General features: G+C 41.5%; 1 protein-coding gene across 11 annotated transcripts in view; it reads left to right on the top strand.

The window, feature by feature from the left end:
- Positions 1-18675, top strand: part of LOC120298244 (zinc finger and SCAN domain-containing protein 2-like) — a 105691-nt gene that overhangs the window by 32606 nt on the left and 54410 nt on the right. For 5 of the 11 annotated variants that reach the window (XR_005554011.1, XM_039321751.1, XM_039321748.1 and 2 more), the window contains 2 exons: positions 9633-9673; positions 10333-10468. The gene's annotated coding sequence lies outside the window, so the exon portion shown is untranslated. Of the gene's footprint in view, positions 1-9632; positions 9674-10332; positions 10469-11037; positions 11722-12346; positions 12497-18675 lie in introns of those variants that run through there. The other 6 variants (XM_039321754.1, XM_039321749.1, XM_039321755.1 and 3 more) reach the window with 4 other exon arrangements.

The following is an 18675-nucleotide window of genomic DNA, read 5'->3' as shown; positions in this document are numbered from 1 at the left end:
ATGGGAAGAAATAGCAATGGACTTCATAGTAGACCTACCTGAAAGTAGTGGAAATACTGTCATCTGGGACTTCCAGTGGATAGCGTCGATGATGGCAGCTACCTTGTAGCCGTCCTCCTGGGAGAGCGTGAGAACCGCGGAGCGCAGCAGATATCAGCTGTCCTGCAGCTCGAAATCCCCCTCCCGGGCGAAGGGGGAGAAGAGAATCACCCGAATAGAGGTAGAGCCTCTCAAACCCCCCAGGAATTTTTTTCTTGGGGGGTGAAAAGAGAGCTCCCTCGGAGTTCGGGTTGCCTCCACCTCCCAGCTGTCTTTAATCCTTTGGGAACAAAGCAAAATGCTGCTATCACCTCCGTGCTTAAAGAAACCTGGTGAGTTATTTTTAAAGCAGACAGAGCTGGGTAAAGGATTGAACTTATTGGTTTTTATTTGATTTTTAGTTTAGGTTGATTTTTTTTTTTGTTTGAGTGGAGAGTGAAAGTAAAATGGCGCTTTGAAAGTTTTTGTTTTTTTTTTCCGGAAAAAAGTGAGTCAAACGGAACGTTATGGACTATATAGCTTTCTTTTAAACTTTTTTCCTTCTTTTAAAAGGTGGATTTGAGATTTTTAAACTCTCCTTTGTTTTTTTATTCTTTTTGAGGATATTTTTTATTGCTTTTTTTTTTAAGAAGGAAGAAAGAAGAAACAAGATCTTTTGTTTTTTTTAAAATGGCTTCAAAGAGACAAGCAGCTTCTACAGTTCCAAAGGTGGCTTCTTCTCCTGCGATTCTACCGGCACAACAACCTAAAGCTACACCACCACCTTCTCCTCCTTTGCCAACAATAACGGTACAAGATATGAAAGATATAATGGGAAATGCTGTATCTCAAATCAGAGGGGAAATGAAGGAGCTTTTTTTTTTATCTGTCTCTAATGCAAAATTGTATAAAAATAATTATGAAAAGCTGTGGGTCAAGATACAAAGAGATTTGAAAAATTGGGAGAAGTTGCAATTATCTCTTCTGGGAAGAATTGCGGTGATTAAAATGAATGTTCTGCCAAAGTTTCTTTTTTTATTTCAAATGATACCTATTTTAAAGAATGTTAATTTAAATGAATGGCAGAAAGGTATCAACAAATTTATCTGGGCAGGGAAAAAGCCAAGAGTAAAACTTAAAATCATACAAGATACTCGTGAGAGAGGTGGACTCAAGGTACCGAACTTGAAATTGAATTATGATGCTGTGGTTTTAACATTAATTAGTGATTGGGTTAATTTAACAAATGTAGAAATACTCCTCTTGGAGGGTTGGGACTTACTTTTTGGATGGCATGCCTATTTAATTTTTAATAAAAAGGTTGATAGGGTTTTTAAATCTCATATTATAAGGATTTCTTTACTTCGGGTTTGGAGGAAATATTATGGAACTGATTCTAAAATTCCATCATGGGCCATACCATGGCATGCGATAGAGGGCATAAGGAGAGGAGTTAAGATGGATAGTGTTTCTTATGCACAATTACTTAGATGGGATGGTAAAAATTGGCAGTTAAAATCTTTGGAAGATTTAGCACAAGAAAATATTACATATTCATGGTTTCAGTATAGACAAATTGTGGATAGATGGAAGGTAGATTGTAATGTGGGTTTGCTTAGAGAAGATGAGAATTTTTTTAAACAAGTAAAAGATCAAAGACGAACTCACATTAAGAGAATTTATGGGGTGTTAATAGAATTGGATTCAGAAGCAGAATTAGTTAAAGAATGTATGATTAAATGGGCACAAAATTTTGGTGAACCAGTTTTATTAGATACTTGGGAAACTATTTGGGTGAGAAATGTTAAATTTACACAAGCCCAGAATTTAAGGGAGAATTTTTATAAAATGTTTTACAGATGGCACCTTGATCCACAAAAAATGTCTCGTATGTATCCTGACTTACAGCCTAAATGTTGGAGATGTGGATGTTTGGATGCTACTTATTATCATATTTGGTGGTCGTGTAAAAATATAAAAGCCTTTTGGATTAAGATATGGTGGAATATTCAAAGAATTTTTAGAAGGAGGGTAAAATTTACCCCACAATTGTTTTTGTTAGGTATCGTTATTGATTGTGATACTAAGGAGACTACACTGATGTTAAATTTAATTACAGCCGCAAGGTTGTTAGTAGGGCAATGTTGGAAGAAGGAATCTTTGCCTACTTTGCAAGAGTGGTTTCTTAAAGTTTCTTATTGGCGGAAATGGCAAAGATTTCGGCTTTCTTAAAGGATCAATTGCAAGAGAAGTATGTTGCGGTATGGAAAAAATGGATAGATTTTATACAACATAAGTTAGATATAAAAAAATATTTAGTTTTTTAACAATTTATATTTAAAATGGAATATTTTCTTTTTTTTCTTTTTTTTTGTTCTTCTTTTTTCCCTTTTTTCATTCTTTTCTTTTCTAAACATTTATTTTTTGTATTCATGTTTTCTTTATATATATACTATTGTTAATTATTTTATAATTTTTCTAATTAATGTATTTAGATTTTTAACTAATGTTAGATTTATTTATGGTTTATATCTTTTTTAAAGATTTTTTGATGAAATTTTAATTAAGCCTATATCCAGCTCTGGGAAGGTCGGGGGAGGGAATGGGAGGGTTGGGGAGGTTGGGGGCAAGATTGTTTTGTTTTTTGTAAAATGCCAAAAATTTAATAAAAATTATCTTTGAAAAAAAAAAAAAAAGAAATACTGTCATCTGGACTGAAATAGACCTGTTCTCAAAGCAGGCTCATTTCATTGCCTGCAAAGGACTCCCATCTGCCCAACGACTGACCACACTGTTCCTGAAACGTATCTACCGGCTGCATGGCACCCCTAAGTGAATAATTTCAGATGGCGGTGCAGTTCACAGCGAAATTTTGGAGAAGTTTCCTCACATTAATTGGATCATCTCAAGGGTTATTATCTGCTTTTCATCCGGCTACCAATGGGGCCGCAGAAGCCGCTAACAAAATGGTGGAGCAATATCTTAGATGCTACGTTTCCTACCAACAGACGAACTGGACTGATCTCCTCTTTTTTGCAGAGGTGGCGTACAATAATTTTGTGCACAGCAGCATCGGCTACACGCCTTTCAGAGTGACCACAGGAAAAGAGTTCAGCCCAATACCTGAATATCCTCAGTTGCCCTCCACTTCCCAGACACTTGATCAGTGGGTGAGGGGGTGGGAAGAAGTTTTGGAGAAACACAAAAACTACTTTAAAAAGGCTTTTGAAACCTATAAAAAGCAGGCTGGTAAAAGAGGACTCCCCAAAGAACATTCCAAGTTGGGGAAAAGGTCTATCTGCCAACTAAATATCTACGCCTCAAATTGCCCAGCAAGAAATTGGGACCTAAATTCTTGGGGCCTTTCCCCATAGTAAGGATCATCAACCCGGTCACAGTAGAACTAAATCTCCCTGGACTTTTAGGGAAAATTCACCCAGTTTTCCATTGTAGCTTGTTGAAGCCTTATCAGGGCTCCACTTTAAGACCTCTTCCGAAGAAGGCACCTGGGCCCCTCGTAGTCGCGGGACAGACCCACTATGAAGTAAAACGTATTCTTGACTCTAGAATATTTAAAGGGAAATTGTAGTACCTAATACAATGGAAGGGATACCCATTGTCTGAAGCCACCTGGGTGAAATCGAGTGAAGTGAAAGCTGACAGATTGGTCAAAAGGTTTCATGTGAAACACCCCAACAAACCGAAAGATAACCCTTAACATATGCTTTTGTTTACTTTACAGGATCTGTCCTTCTTGTAAGGGGGGCCGGATGTCAATGTTGCAAATATTGTATATTCTTGCTTTGACAATATGCAGAACTGTCTGGTATTTTTGAGGTTAATACAGAGCAGAAGAAGGTGGGGGCAAAGCCAGGGAGAAAGAAAGAGGAAGGAAACCTTTGACCTTCACACTAATTGGACAATGTGATATATGACAGCTAATTTAGGGAGGGAACATGCTGATAATTTAACTGCTCAGAGGAAGAGAACTCAGATCTTAGCATAAAACTTCGTTATGCCTGTGCCGACATTTTGAAGCAATAAAAGACTTTTAGGGAAATCTATACCTGGAAGTTCTTTGAAGTGTTTCATTAGCCGGAACCATAACAACGGGTGGCCTAAGATGCCCAGCAACATCTGTTGAATTAATGAGGGGATTAGGCCCTATAGGTAGTCTCATAGTTCTCATTTCTTTCTCCCACCAGATAAACGGCTTCCATTTGTCTAACCAGGCTAGCCTTAGGATCACCACCTCAGTCATTTTTGGAGCCACCAGGAAGTGAATAAACTCCCAGTGTGCAGTTATTTCTAGGCGTAAGGGCTCGGTTAATTGTGTGACAAGAGTCCCTTCCATCAGGGAGCCATCTGCTTGCTCAAACCTCACCGGTTTGGAAAGCTGTTTTGCCCAAATGCCCTTTTTCATGGCAAACGGCAGACTAATAATGCAAAGGGTGCATCCAGAATCAATTAGCACATTTAAGTCCATTTGTGCCCCAGACTTAGGGATTATAAATTTGGCGGCCAGTGAAAAAGGCAGGATTTGTCGACTCACCATCGGGTCGTTCTCTCCTTCATCGTCGCTTTAAAAGGAGGATAGAGCAGGGGCGGGTCCACCCGGAGTCCCGGCATCCTCCTGTGTGTGGGGTGTAATCTGGGCAACAGGTTCCTACGTGAGCCGGTTGGATTTTTCTCTCGTTAGCCACTAAGCATTGCTGGTTCTGGTCTGCTCTGCAGTCTGGGGTTGGGGACTGGATAGGTGGCAGCTCGATGTCTTTCTTGTCCACACCGGAAACACTTAAAGGAAGGGCATGTAGGTGGCCTGGGTCTCTCAGCCATTGCAGTAGTTGAAGGCTTTCGTGGGGGTGATTGTTGTCCGGGTAGCTCTGGTTGCTGCTCGGGTTCGTGTGGGGAGGCTTCTTGTAGCGAGAAAGCTTAACATCTAGCTTGGACTTCCGGTGGATCTGCGCTGGCGATGGCGGCTACTTTGTAGCCGTCCTCCTGGGTAAGTGTAATGAACCACTATGAACAGCGTACATCAGCTGTTCAGCGGCTCAAAATCCCCCTCCCGGGCAAAGGGGGGGGAGAGGGTTGTCTGAATAGTGGTAGAGCCTCTTATGTACCCCCAATTTTCTTTTTGGGGGGTGACAGAGTGCTCCCACGGAGTTCAGACTGTCTCCGCTTCCCAGCTGCTTTTGTCCCTGGGACAAAACAAGCCTCCGCAACCACCTCCGCGTTTAAAGTGATCTGGTGAGTTTTTCTTAGAAGCGGACAGAGTTGACTAGAGGATTTATTTTTTGCTTTCTTTGATTTTATATGTATTTCAAATTTAAAGGTTTATTTTTATGTTTATAGTCTCTCTTTTTACTTTTTGCTTTCTGTTGAAAGGGAAAGTAAAATGGCGATCGGGAGACTTTCTAGCGTTTTTTTTCCGGGAAGCTAGAATGGCGATCGGCTTTTTTTACTTTCTCCTTTTTTTTTTCCTTTAATGATCGGATGGATTTTAGAAGTATTATTAACCTTTGTTGTTTAACTTTTTAAACATTATTGTTTTGGTTTGAGCTTTTTGCTTTGTCTTTTGTATTTTTAAAAGGCAGGCATTTTGGTCTTTTCTCTCCCCCCCCTTTTTTCACTTTAATGATTGGAATGCATATTTTAACTTCTTTTATCTTTTCTTTTTTTTCTAACTCCCTCTTTTTTCTTTATCTTTTTCTTTTTCTTATTATTTTAAAGATTTTCCTTTGAGGGAGTTATGATTTTTTTTTTTGAAGGAATTTTTGTAATTTTTAAGAAGGAGTAAAGTTTTTTTTTTAAGATGGCTCCAAAGCGTCCAGGGAGTTTCACAGTTCCTAAATCTACTGTGGTTCAGCCAACAATTGTGAAGGATATGCAAGAAATGATGGGAAATCTTACAACTCAAATTAGGGCAGAAATGAAAAAGATTTTAGAGGAAAATGATAAGATTTTGAGGCAAGACATAGTCTTGGCTTTAAAAGGAGTTGCCTCTGTTCTTGAAAAGTTGAATTCCCGTGTGGAAGAAGTAGCTGAAAAAGTTGAATTAATGGAGGGAAAAATTGAAAGTATGGAAAAAGAAATGGAAAATGAGATTCTTATGCTTCAATATGGACAAATGGAATATGCCTTAAGAATTAGAGGCTTGGGAGAGTCCTTGCAAGGAGATCTGAAAGAGATGGTTGCAAAGGACTTTGCTGTAATTTTGAATAAAGAAAAAGAAGGAATACTTAGTGAGATTGAAAAATTATTTAGAGTCAATTCAGCGGTGGCAGTGCAAAAGAATTTGCCAAGAGATGTGGTAATTTACTTTGGGAAAAAATCTTTACGCAATGAAATTATACAAGCTTTTTATAAGAAGAGATTTCAAATTGCTTCACAAGATGTTATAATTTTAAAGGAGATCCCATCTAAAATTTTAAGAAGAAGAAAGGAGTTTGCCTTTTTAGCAAATGAACTTAAAATGAGACGAATTTCGTTCAGATGGGATGTTCCGATTGGAATGGTGGTGAATTACTTGGGGATATCTTACAGACTTAATACTGTTTCTCAGGCAAAAGATTTTTATACTTCAGTTCTGGGGGCATGTTCATCTCCATCTATTAAGTTCAAGACTTTGGAAGAAATGAATGTAGAATTACAGTTTCAAGACTTTAAAATTGGGGAACCCCTGTCTAAGAGGTCTCAACACGTTCAGATTGAAGAGCAGGAGACAACTTGTGTAGCACAAAACTGCAAAGAAAAGCAGCAACAGAACAAGAGTAAGGAAAATTCACATCTAGTGGTTTCTGAATCTGTGGGAGAAGTAAGACTTATAAATCCTTTGGAGCAATCTTCAAGGATGGAATGGTTATCTGAGATGAAAAATGGAAAATTTCAGATTGAGGGGTTTCAACAAGTTGAGAGGAAGGGGCAGAGGAAAATTTGTGCAACATATAATTGCAAAGAAAAAGACCAACAGAATAAGGATTTCAAGGAATCCCCACATGTACTGGCTTTTGAGTCGTTGGGAGACTCAGGAAATTTGGTGCAGCTTTTGAGGGCAGATCCTAAAGCATTTGTTTCAAGATTTATAACGAAAATGGACAATCGAGACTGACAATAATAATATCAGTATGATAATGGATGGAAAATGAAAATGGACAATTGAGACTGACAAGGATTGGGTTTATTGTGGATGGAATTTGTTATTGTGTTTTTTGTGGGTGGAATTTGTTATTGGTGAAGATTTAAATGCTCACTGCTTATTGTGGATGGAATCTGTTACTGATAAGATTTAAATGAGTACAAAGGCGTTTTTTTTTAAGTTTTAGGTAATGTATAAATTTGTGTTTTATGGGGAGCTTATAAAAATGATAATAATATCTATGACATTAGAAGGTTTGGAGTATATTACAATGTGTCCAGTGTTTGGGTGAGGATTCTAATGTTTAAAGTTTTAAGTAATGTTTAGATTTGTGTTTTTGATTGAGTATAACTTGTTTGTTTTAATGTTTTAAGTTTTAAGTATTGTTTAAATTTGTGTTCTGGAGGGACTATAATTTGTTTAACTAAATGTATTTAGATTAGTTATAGATGTTCAAAGAAAGTAGTGCTTAAAATTGTGTTTTGGAAGGAATTTATATAGAATGATGGATAATATTATAAGTATGATTAGAAGAATTTTAGAGTATATTATAATGTGCTTAATGATTATTATCTTTTAGAAATAATCTATTTAATTTAAGGTACTTAGATTTGTTTAGGATTTATAGGTGTTAAGTTTCATATGTGCTTTAAGTTCTTTTTCTCTTTTTTTTTTTTGAAACATTCTGGACAAGCCTGTAATCAACTCTGGGAGGTTCAGGGGAGGGTTAGGGAGGTTTGGGGAGTTGGGGGAGGGTACGGGTGGGTGGGGGGGTTTGGGGAGGGGATTTATTCTGTAAAATGTTAAAAATTCTCAATAAAAAAAAACAAACATCTAGCTTCATGGCTGTCTGGTACCATTCCTGTAGCTCAGCGGTTCTCAACCTATGGGTCGCGACCCCATTTGGGGTCGATCGACCTCTTTTCGGGGGTCGCCAAAGGCGGCGATCCGCCATTTTGTCCCCTCCGGGGGCGCGCTGCGCCTCCGGGGGGGTGGTGCCGCGCACGCGCGCTGCGCGTGGGGGTGGCGGCGCGCCTCCAGGGGGCGGCGCCACGCATGCGCACCGTGCATGGGGGCGGCGGCGCACCTCCGGGGGTGGCACCGTGCATGCACGCCACGCACGGGGGGCCCGCCCATGCGTGCCGCGCGCGGGGGGGCGGTGCCGCACATGCGTGCCGCGCGCGGGGCCCCACCCCCATGTGCGCCGCGCCGCGCATGCGCATAACGTTTGTGTGACGGGGTCGCCGTCACAAAACGTTGAGAACCGCTGCTGTAGCTGATCAGGTACTTCTTGATAGATGCAGGCCTGAGAGAGGTCGACGAAGCATTGAATCAGGGATTGTTCGGACCACCCCTCTGTTCGGCCTGCTATCTTGCGGAACTCTCGCATGTACTCCAGGGCACGCCTCCTGGCTTGTTTTATTTTGTGAATCTCTCCTGCTTTGAGGCCAATGGATGGGTCCTCAAATCATTTTCTCAGACTTAAGAGAAAGAGGTGGGGATCTTCCAATTCGGGGGCTTGCTCGCTATATAAATTATTCAGCCATTCAGCTGCTTCTCCTTCTAGGTTGGATGTAATAATGTTGACCATGGCACCTGGGTCCGGATAGTGGCAGGCCCAGCGGTTCAAGTGAGAGCACCCTTGGTTGAGAAAAAAAATCAGCTTCTCTGGGTCTCCATCAAAGGTTGCTTTGAAGGGTGGTGCAAACACAGGCTGCTGTGGCCCCCACTGGGGCTATTGCTGCTGGCCCCACCCTGGTTGCTGGTTCAAATTTCTTGAGATTTTTTTTGTGTGAGAAGTTTGAATTGATTGAATTGGTTGAACTTTTTTAGTCACACTTTTTTGGGGGGGGGACTGCACATGGCAGAGTCAGACTGGGAGCCACAGGAGATGGCTGAAAGAGCCGCATGCAGCTCTGGAGGTTTAGGCCATGGAAGAGAAGGATTGGGGGAGGAATGATGGCTGTCTTCCACTACTTGAGGGGCTGTCACGAATAGGAGATCAACTTATTCTCTAGGGCAACAGAAGGCAGAACAAGAAGTTCATGGGTGGGAGGTTGTCAAAGGAAGATCCAATCTAGAAGTAAGGAGAAATTTTCTGTCAGTGAGTGCAATTGATCAATGGAATAGCTGGCCTTCTGGCATTGTGGATGCTCCATCACTGGAGGTTTTCCAGAATAGACCGGACAGTCATTTGACTGGGGTTATATAAGGCTCCTGCCTTGAGCAGCGGGTTGGACTAGACCACGGGTCGGCAATCCGCAGCTCCGGAGCCACATGCGGTTTTTTCAGCCATCTCCTGCAGCTCCCAGTCTGCCTCCACCATGTGCAGTCCCCCCCCCCAAAAAAGTGGGACTAAAAAATTTCAACCAATCAATTCAAACTTCTCACACACAAAAAAAACATGAAGTTTGAATTGATTGGTTGAACTTTGATTTGTGGGACTGCCCACAAACCTCTTTTGTTCTTTGGACTGCAGGTGGCGTCAGCAGGGGAAGAGACGGGAGGACTGTTGGAAAAGTGAGTGGGTTTTTCTACCTTCCTCCAACTCCCCTCCTTCCATTTCCTCCCCCCCCCCCACTTTTTCGCAACAGGGCCGCTCTCTCCGACCAACTGCTAATTAAATGGCACTTCGTTGTGCTGATGCCAATCCCAGCTCTTTCCCACTCTTGCCCTAAAAGTGTATCAGATGTATTTGCTTCCCTCACAAACAGCTGCTTTGAGACCCTTCTCTTCGCCGTGAAAATGTCACGTTGCTTCACATGTGGGCTTTCTCGCTTGTGGAGAGAAGCATCAATTTTAAAAAAGAAAAGCCTGCATTCACAAGATCGGTTTTGCAAGGTGCCATCCTGAAGGGTGACCGAGAAAAGCAGGGTGCAAAGAGCAGTTAGGGCCCTGCAGGGAGTGGCTGCAACCAGGGGCTGAACATGGATTTGCAGGGATCGTGGGGAGCAGGGTGCAGAGCTCAGGGACTGGATCAGGTGCGCCCCAGCCACGATCCGTGGAACGGGCGGGGAGTTTTCTCATATGCGGGCACAGGATGTGTGTTGGGCTGCTGGAAGAGAAGTCTCAGTCCCCAAAGGAGACATGGCGACAGTTCCTTAAGCACCCCCGCCGGGGATCACAGCCCGGAAGATGCGCGCCCCATTTCTCACCTGCTTGATCTGGCTGTCCACCAGGTTCTCTGTGATGTGGGCCACCAGGAGGGCAATGCCGACGATCAGGAAGGCTGGCTCCAGCATATCCAGCGTGACAAGGCAGACCCGCTTCATCATTGGCCGGGAAAGAGGCTCGTCGGAGCCTAGGGACTTGCAGGTAGGCCAGGAGAAGGGAGCGAGCGCCCTGCCACTCTGCCGTGCAAAGATGCCCAGCCCCAGAGAGAGCGCCGGGAGTGGTGACAGCGTTTCCTACTCCTCCAAAAGGACACCTTTGGCTCTGAGGGGTGGAGGCAAGCCATTTTGCTTTGCCCAATGCTTACTTTCGGTTTCCAAAGTGGCCTCGGCGTCACCCGGCCGACGCACTTGCTCGGGAGGAGCTCAGCCTGGATCGGCTGGTGGGCAGGTTGCGCTTCCTCCTGAATGGCCGCTCTTCTTTGGCCTGACCCACCGCCCCATTTGGCATGCTTGCAGATCCCCCCCCAATAAATAAATAAATAGAAAAGGCTGATTTTAAAGTTTGTCCAGCTAAAAGGGAGGAAAGAAGCTGGGCTGGAGCGCCCTGGAAAGGCGAGCAGGCAGCGCTTCTGCACGGGCTGGTTGGGCTTTCAGCAGATTTTGCCTGCAATTAAGGCAGCGCGAGGCTTTTGGCTTAGGGGAGGTTGAGGGGGGAGCTGCTTGTGGGGGCACATGTCTGCTCACATAAGTGCGAATGTGTTTCTTTTGCAGGGAGGCAGCTTTGCTGAAGGTTATATCTTCCTTCCTCTTCCTGTTTTCTTTCTCTTTTTTCCTTCCTTCCTTCCTCCTTCCCTCCCTTCCTTCCTTCCCCCCCTCTTTCTCTCTTTCTCAATAGGCAAACAATCTGGGCTCTGACTGACTGCTCTGATCTTCTTCCCACCCACAAGTAAACTGCGTGCAAAAATCCCACAAGATCTACCAGCAGTGTTTTCGCTCCTAAGTCAGCCTATGTCTGTGCACACGCACACACTTAAACAGAGGCTTCCAAACTGACTGGCATACACATGTCTTGCACAAAATAGGAAAAAGGGGGGAAAGTGGGCGTGACTATTTAAAGACCCCCCACTTTTCCTTTCCTTCCTCCTATTTGGCAGTGTTGACTTCTGCTCCTCCAATCCTGACTGCTCCTCGCGGTCCCTGCCTGCCAGCTCTGCTGAGCAGGTCTTGGGCCTCCTGCTGGTTCCATTGTGCCCCAAGGTCATCTGATCCCTTTTGTGACCTTCTGACAAGGAGAAACCAGATTCACTTAACCACCTGGTTACTAAATTATCGAATGCAGTGATTCACTTAGCAACAGTGGTAAGAAAGGTCGCAAAATGGGGCAAAACTCATTAAACAAATGTCTCACTTAACAACACAAATTCAACCTATCCAAATAAAATGGCTTAACAAGAAGGTATTCGTCTCTTAATAATGATTTGTTGAATACTGCTGGAATACTTTTCTGAATCAAGAAAAACAAAGCCGGTTGGTTAATTCTGCAGGTCGTTGTCCTACTATCCAAGAAAGTGCTTTGCTGGGAGGGGGAGGGAGGGAGGGACGGGGGGGGGATAGAGAGAGAGAGAGAATATGAATATATGTGGTTGCCTTACTAGACTTTTAGTAAAGAACGTTTAATGAAATATTTTGATGTTTGTTTAATTAAGAGATGACGTATGGGGATAATTATGCTGTATTTAAAGATGGTAGATTAGCTGCCAAAATTGTTTTTACCTGTTGGGATGAAGGAGAAAAGGTTTTTTTCTCTCTTTCTCCTGTCCTTTTCTTTTTTTTCCCCTGCATTTTTTTTCTTTTCTATTTTTCTATTTGTGGTTTTTATAGTTTGCACTGGCTTTTACTCTTTTCATTTATAATCCTTAATAAAAATATTTGAAAAACAGAGAACATTGTAATGAGAGACAGAGACAGAGAGACAGAGACAAAGAGAGATAGAGAATAACCTGCTATAATCATGCTGGAATGAAAGGTTATTCCATTGATCAATTGCACTCACTGACAGAAAATTTCTCCTTACTTCTAGATTGGATCTTCCTTTGACAACCTTCCATCCATGAACTTCTTGTTCTGCCTTTTGTTGCCCTAGAGCAGGGGTAGGCAACCTTGGCTCTTTTATGACTCGTGGACTTCAACTCCCAGAATTCCTGAGCCAGCCATGCTGAGGGGAAAGGCAGAGGTTTCCAAGCTGAGCCATGCAGGCTCAGAAATTCTGGGAGTTGAAGTCCACGAGTCATAAAAGAGCCAAGGTTGCCTACCCCTGCCCTAGAGAATAAGTTGATCTCCTCTTCGTGACAGCCCCTCAAGTAGTGGAAGACAGCCATCATGCCCCCCCCCCCAATCCTTCTCTTCCATGGCCTAGACCAGCGGTTCTCAACCTGTGGCTGCTTTAGTAAGTTTAATATTTCTATCCTAAAGCTTTTGCCAGTCTTCTAGATCAGAGCTTTTCTTTTTTTTTTTATTGAAAAATTTTTAAGTTTTACAAAACAATTCCCTTCCCCAACCCCCCCCGACCCTCCCATACCCTCCCCAACCTCCCCAATCCTCCCATGCCCTCCCCCAACCTTCCCAGAGCTGAATACAGGTTTAATTAAAAAATTTTAGAAAATCTTAAAACACATATAAATCCTAAACAAATCTAAATACATTAATTAAACAAGTTATAAAATAATTAACAATAGTAAATTTTAAGTATAAGTTATTGAAAAACTAAATAATATATATATAAACAGATTATAATATACTCTAAACATTTTCTAATGTCATAGTTATATTATTATCCATCATTCTTTATAAACTCCCTCAAAAACACAAATGTAAACATTACTTAAAACATTAAAATTCCCTTATACATATTTAAAGCAAGATGTTCCTTTAAATACTCCTTAGATATCTATACATACAATATAGAATCTAATCTCTCCCTCTTTCTTTATCCTAAAACACAAAAATAAACATATAAACATTCGTTATACCATTAAAACAAAATACTCTTTTGAATACTCCTTAAATTGCTAAACTTAAACTTCTTATCTAAAATTTTCATACAATCTCCACAATCTTCTCTCCTCTTTACCAATAACCAAATCCATCCACAATGAACTATAATCTATCAATAAAATATCATAGTTATATTTATCCATCATTCTTTATAAACTCCCTCAAAAACACAAATGTAAAAACATTAAAATCCCCTTATACATATTTAAAGCAAAATGTTCCTTTAAATACTCCTTAGATATCTGTGCATACAATATAAAATCTAATCTCTCCCTCTTTCTTTATCCTAAAACACAAAAATAAACATATAAGCATTCATTATACCATTAAAACAAAATACTCTTTTGAATACTGCTTAAACTGCTAAACTTAAACTTCTTATCTAAAATTTTCATACAATCTCCATAATCTTCTCTCCTCTTTACCATTAACCAATTCCATCCACAATGAACTATAATCTATCAATAACCTAAAAACAATCTATACATTCCTTATCAATCTCTCTTATCCAAAAACCTCAAAAGAAGTGCTTTGAAATCTGCTCTTAAAGGTTGCTCCAAAAAGTTTATAATTCTTGCTTCTCCCGCAGACTCAGAAACCGATACTTGTGAGGCTTCCTTAAACTCTTTGTTCTGTTGCTCCTTTTCTTTACGTTTATGTGTTGCACGAGTTGTCCTCTGCTCCTTCATCTCGACTTGTTGAGGCCCCTCGAACTGAGGTTTTCCATTTTTCATGAATGTAGGCTCTTCAGGCTGCAATTCTACCCTTAAAGGTTGCTCCAAAAAGTTTATAAATCTTGCTTCTCCCACAGACTCAGAAACCAATACTTGTGAGGCTTCCTTAACCTCCTTCTTCTGTTGCTCCTTTTCTTTACATTTATATGTTGCACTGGTTATCCTCTGCTCCTTCATCTCAACTTGTTGAGCCCCCTCCCCATTTTTCATAAATATAGGCTCTTCAGACTGCAATTCTACCTTCTTCTCTTCCAAGGCTTTGAACGTAATGGATGGCGATAAACATACCCCCAGGACCGAAGTGTAAAACTCTTTTGCTTTAAAAACTGTATTAAGTCTATAACATGTCCCCAGGTAATTCACCACCATTCCAATCGGAGCATCCCATCTGAGCAACATTCGCCTCTTTTTAAGTTCATCTGCTAAAAAAGCAAACTCCTTTCTTCTTCTTAAAATTTTAGATGGGATTTCCTTTAGAATTATAACATCTTGTGAAGCAATTTGAAACCTCTTCTTATAAAAAGCTTGTATAATTTCATTGCGCAGGGATCTTTTCCCAAAATAAATTGCCACATCTCTTGGCAAATTCCTTTGCTCTGCCACCACGGAATTAACTCTAAATGTTTTTTCAATTTCACTAAGTTTTTCCTCTTTTTCTCTATTCAAAATCACAGCAAAGTCATTTGCAACCATCTCTCTCAGATCTCCTTGCAAAGATTCTCTCAAGCCTCTAATTCTTAAAGCATATTCCATTTGTCTATATTGAAGCATAAGAATCTCATCTTGAAAATTTTCCATCTCTTTTTCCATACTTTCAAATTTTCCCTCCATCAATTCCACTTTTTCCTCAACCTCTTCTACACGAGAATTCAACTTTTCAAGAACAGAGGCAACTCCTTTTAAAGCCAAAACTATCTCTTGTCTCAAAATCCTATTATTTTCCTCTGAAATCTCTTTCATTTCTTCCCTAATTTGAGATATAGCATTTCCCATTATGTCTTGCAAATCCTTCACCGTTATTAAGTGTGCCAAAGAAGAGGGTGAAGCTATTGATTTAGGTTGTTGGGCTGATGATAACACCGAAGAAGAAACCACCTTAGAAGCTATAGGAATTGCTGAACGCTTTGGAGCCATCTTAACAAATCTTTACTCCTTCTTAAAAATTACCCCCCCCCCAAAAAAAGGAAAGAAAAAGTTAAACAAAAGAAAAAGAGAGATTAACTCCAAAAAACCCTTCAAAGGGAAATCATTATAATAAAAAGAAAAAAGTTAAAAAAAGAAAAGGGGAAGAGAAAAAAAATGATTAAATAGAAAAAATCCATTCCATTTTTTTTAAAAGTACAAAAGACGAAACAAAAAAAATCCTTCAAAAAATAAAAAAAAGTTAAACAAAAATAATAATCCTCCTAAAATCCAAACCCAACATCAAAAAAAATCATTATAAATAATAATAATAATAGTAAAGTTGGAAGGGACCTTGGAGGTCATCTAGTCCAACCCCCTGCTCAGGCAGGAAACCCTACACCATTTCGGACAAATGGCTGTCCAGTCTCTTCTTAAAAACTTCCAGTGTTGGAGCATTTACTGCGTCTGGAGGCAAGCTGTTCCACTGATTAATTGTTCTCACGGTCAGGAAGTTTCTCCTTAGTTCTAGGTTGCTTCTCTCCTTGATGAGTTTCCACCCGTTGCTTCTTGGCCTGCCTTCAGGTGCTTTGGAAAATAGCTTAATTCCCTCTTCTTTATGGCAGCCCCTGAGATATTGGAATACTGCTATCATGTCCCCCTTGTCCTTCTCTTCGTTAAACTAGACATACCCAATTCTAGCAACCGTTCCTTATATGTTTTAGCCTCCAGTCCCCTAATCATCTTTGTTGCTCTTCTCTGTACTCTTTTTAGAGTCTCAACATCTTTTTTACATCGTGGTGACCAAACTGGATGCAGTATTCCAAGTGTGGCCTTACCAAGGCATTGAAGAGTGGTATTAATACTTCACGTGATCTTGATTCTATCCCTCTGTTAATGCAGCCTAGCACTGTGTTGGCCTTTTTGGCAGCTGACGCACACTGCTGGCTCATATTTAAGTGATTGTCTACTAGGACTCCGAGGTCCCTCTCACAGTTACTACTATTGAGCATGGTGCCACCTATGCTGTACTTGTGCATTTGGTTTTCTTGCCTAAATGTAGAACCTTGCTTTTTTCACCATTGAATTTCATTTTGTTAGTTAGTGCCCAGTGTTCAAGTCTGTCCAGATCCTTCTGTATCTGAAGCCTGTCTTCTGGAGTGTGGGCTATTCCTGCCAGCTTGGTGTCATCTGCAAATTTGATGAGTTCCCCATCTATCCCTTCATCCAAATCGTTGATGAAGATGTTGAAGAGTACTGGGCCCAGAACAGAGCCCTGGGGCACCCCACTACACACTTCCCTCCATATAAACAAGTCCATTCCATTCCGTTCCAATCATTAAAAAAAAAACACCAAAAAGCCTGCCGATCGCCATTTTACTTTCTCTTTCAACAAAAGAGAAAACAAAAAAGGGGAATAAAAATAGAGAAAACCTTCAAAGAATAAAAAGAGTTAAACAGGAGAAATAATCCTCCTAAAATCCAAACCCAACATCAACAGATCATTATGAATAATCAATCCAATACACATTCCAGTCAAAAAAAAAGGACCAAAAAGCCTGCCGATCGCCATTTTACTTTCCCTTTCAACAAAAGAAAAAAGCAAAAAGAGGGAATAAAAGTAAATCTTTAAACTTAAAATCCAAATAAGATCAGAGAAAGCAAAAGCAAAATCCTCTACTCAGCTCTGTCCGCTTCTAAGAAAAACTCACCAGATCACTTTAATCGCGGAGGTGGTTGCAGCGGCTTGTTTTGTCCCTAGAGACAAAAGCAGCTGGGAAGCGGAGACAGTCTGAACTCCGTGGGAGCACTCCTTTCACCCCCCCCAAAAAAACCTTGGGGGTGCATATGAGGCTCTACCACTATTCAGACAATCCTCTTCCCCCTCCCTTTGCCCGGGAGGGGGATTTTGAACCGCTGAACAGCTGATGTCCGCTGTTCATAGAGATTCAAACACTTACCCAGGAGGACGGCTACAAAGTAGCCGCCATCGCGCGCACAGATCCACCGGAAGCCCTAGATCAGAGCTTTTCAACCTTTTCACCCATTGTACCACTTTTAGTGGTACCACTGGACTGCAAGGCGTTCAAACCGGTCAGTCCTAGAAGAGATCAACCCCGACTGCTCTTTGGAAGGCCAGATCCTGAAGTTGAAACTCCAGTACTTTGGCCACCTAATGAGAAGGAAGGATTCACTGGAGAAGAGCCTAATGCTGGAAAAGATTGAGGGCAATAGAAGAAGGGGACGACAGAGAATGAGATGGCTGGATGGAGTCACTGAAGCAGTAGGTGTGAATTTAAATGGACTCCAGAAGATGGTAGAGGACAGGAAGACCTGGAGGAATGTTGTCCATGGGGTCGCGATGGGTCGGACACGACTTCACAATTAACAACAACAACAACCACTTTTAGGCTATGGCAACATCCGAGTACCACCAGTCGCCTAGCAAGGTGTCAAAAACCTGATCAAAAAAAAGGAAAAAAGTGATAAAGTTACAAGTAGTCTTCAATTTACAACAGTTTGCTTAGTGACTGTTCGATGTTACAATGGCACTGAAAAAAGTGCCCTCCAAGCCACAGCTGAGCAAGACACCTGCCTGCCCACCTGGTGGCGCTCTTCCTCTTGTCCGAGGTTTTCATTGTTGTGAGCATTTCTGTTGAGGATTGGCAGCGGGGTGGGGTGGGGGGCTGTTTGGTTTTTATCCCCCCCATCTGCTGGGTGGTTGCTGCAGGTTTTGGTCATTTTATATGATCCTGGGACACTGTGAGCATCATAAATATGAATCAGTTGCCAAGCATCTGAATGTAAATCACAAGACCCTGGAGGTGCTGCAACATTCCAGCTGATTGGCGCTTCTTCTGTGCTCAGAAGTGCCAGGATCAGTGCCGAGCTCCAGCTGGAGCCTGGCGCTGATCCTGGCGCTTCCACTGAGCCTTGACAGCCCTGCAGCTCCAGCCATCTCTCGCTCAGGCTTGGGCGGTGCTGCCACTGGTTCAGCTCATTCCCTTCCCCCGCTACCAGTTTTTAGGATGGTCGTGTACCACCTGCCAGGTGCCAATGAACCAGAGGTGGTACTCGTACCACTGGTTGAAAAGCCCTGATCTATTGTATTTAACTACAATGGCTTGTTATTTACAGTAAGTCACCCCAATCATTGTCTCTGATCCGTCCAGGATCAAATATACTCGTTTGATTCTTTATAATAAAGCTTTTCCTTAAGATTTTGATTGAGAACTTTCCCAACAATTGTGTCTTATTCCCCAAAATCATAAACCTCTGCTGTCAATCCATTTTACCAAAAAACTTCAGTTTAAATTATTTTCCAGTTAAATAAAATAAGTCCATTCCCCAATCTTCTTAAGAAAGCCCAGTTCATCACACACTGAGTTTGTTTAACTCCAAATCTTTGGAATCCACATCCCCTTCAGCCTTCTCCAATCAGCCCGCAGTTTTCATCCATGGTCAGGCGGCTTCTGAGAAGTGGCTGTGCTCCCAGTCT

The sequence above is a fragment of the Crotalus tigris genome, unplaced genomic scaffold, assembly GCF_016545835.1.
Source record: "Crotalus tigris isolate CLP2741 ecotype Arizona unplaced genomic scaffold, ASM1654583v1 scf7180000023825.297174, whole genome shotgun sequence".
NCBI classification, from domain to species: Eukaryota; Metazoa; Chordata; class Lepidosauria; order Squamata; family Viperidae; genus Crotalus; species Crotalus tigris.
The sequence above is the reverse complement of the archived record's forward strand: the minus strand, read 5'-3'. Positions and strand labels throughout refer to the sequence as shown.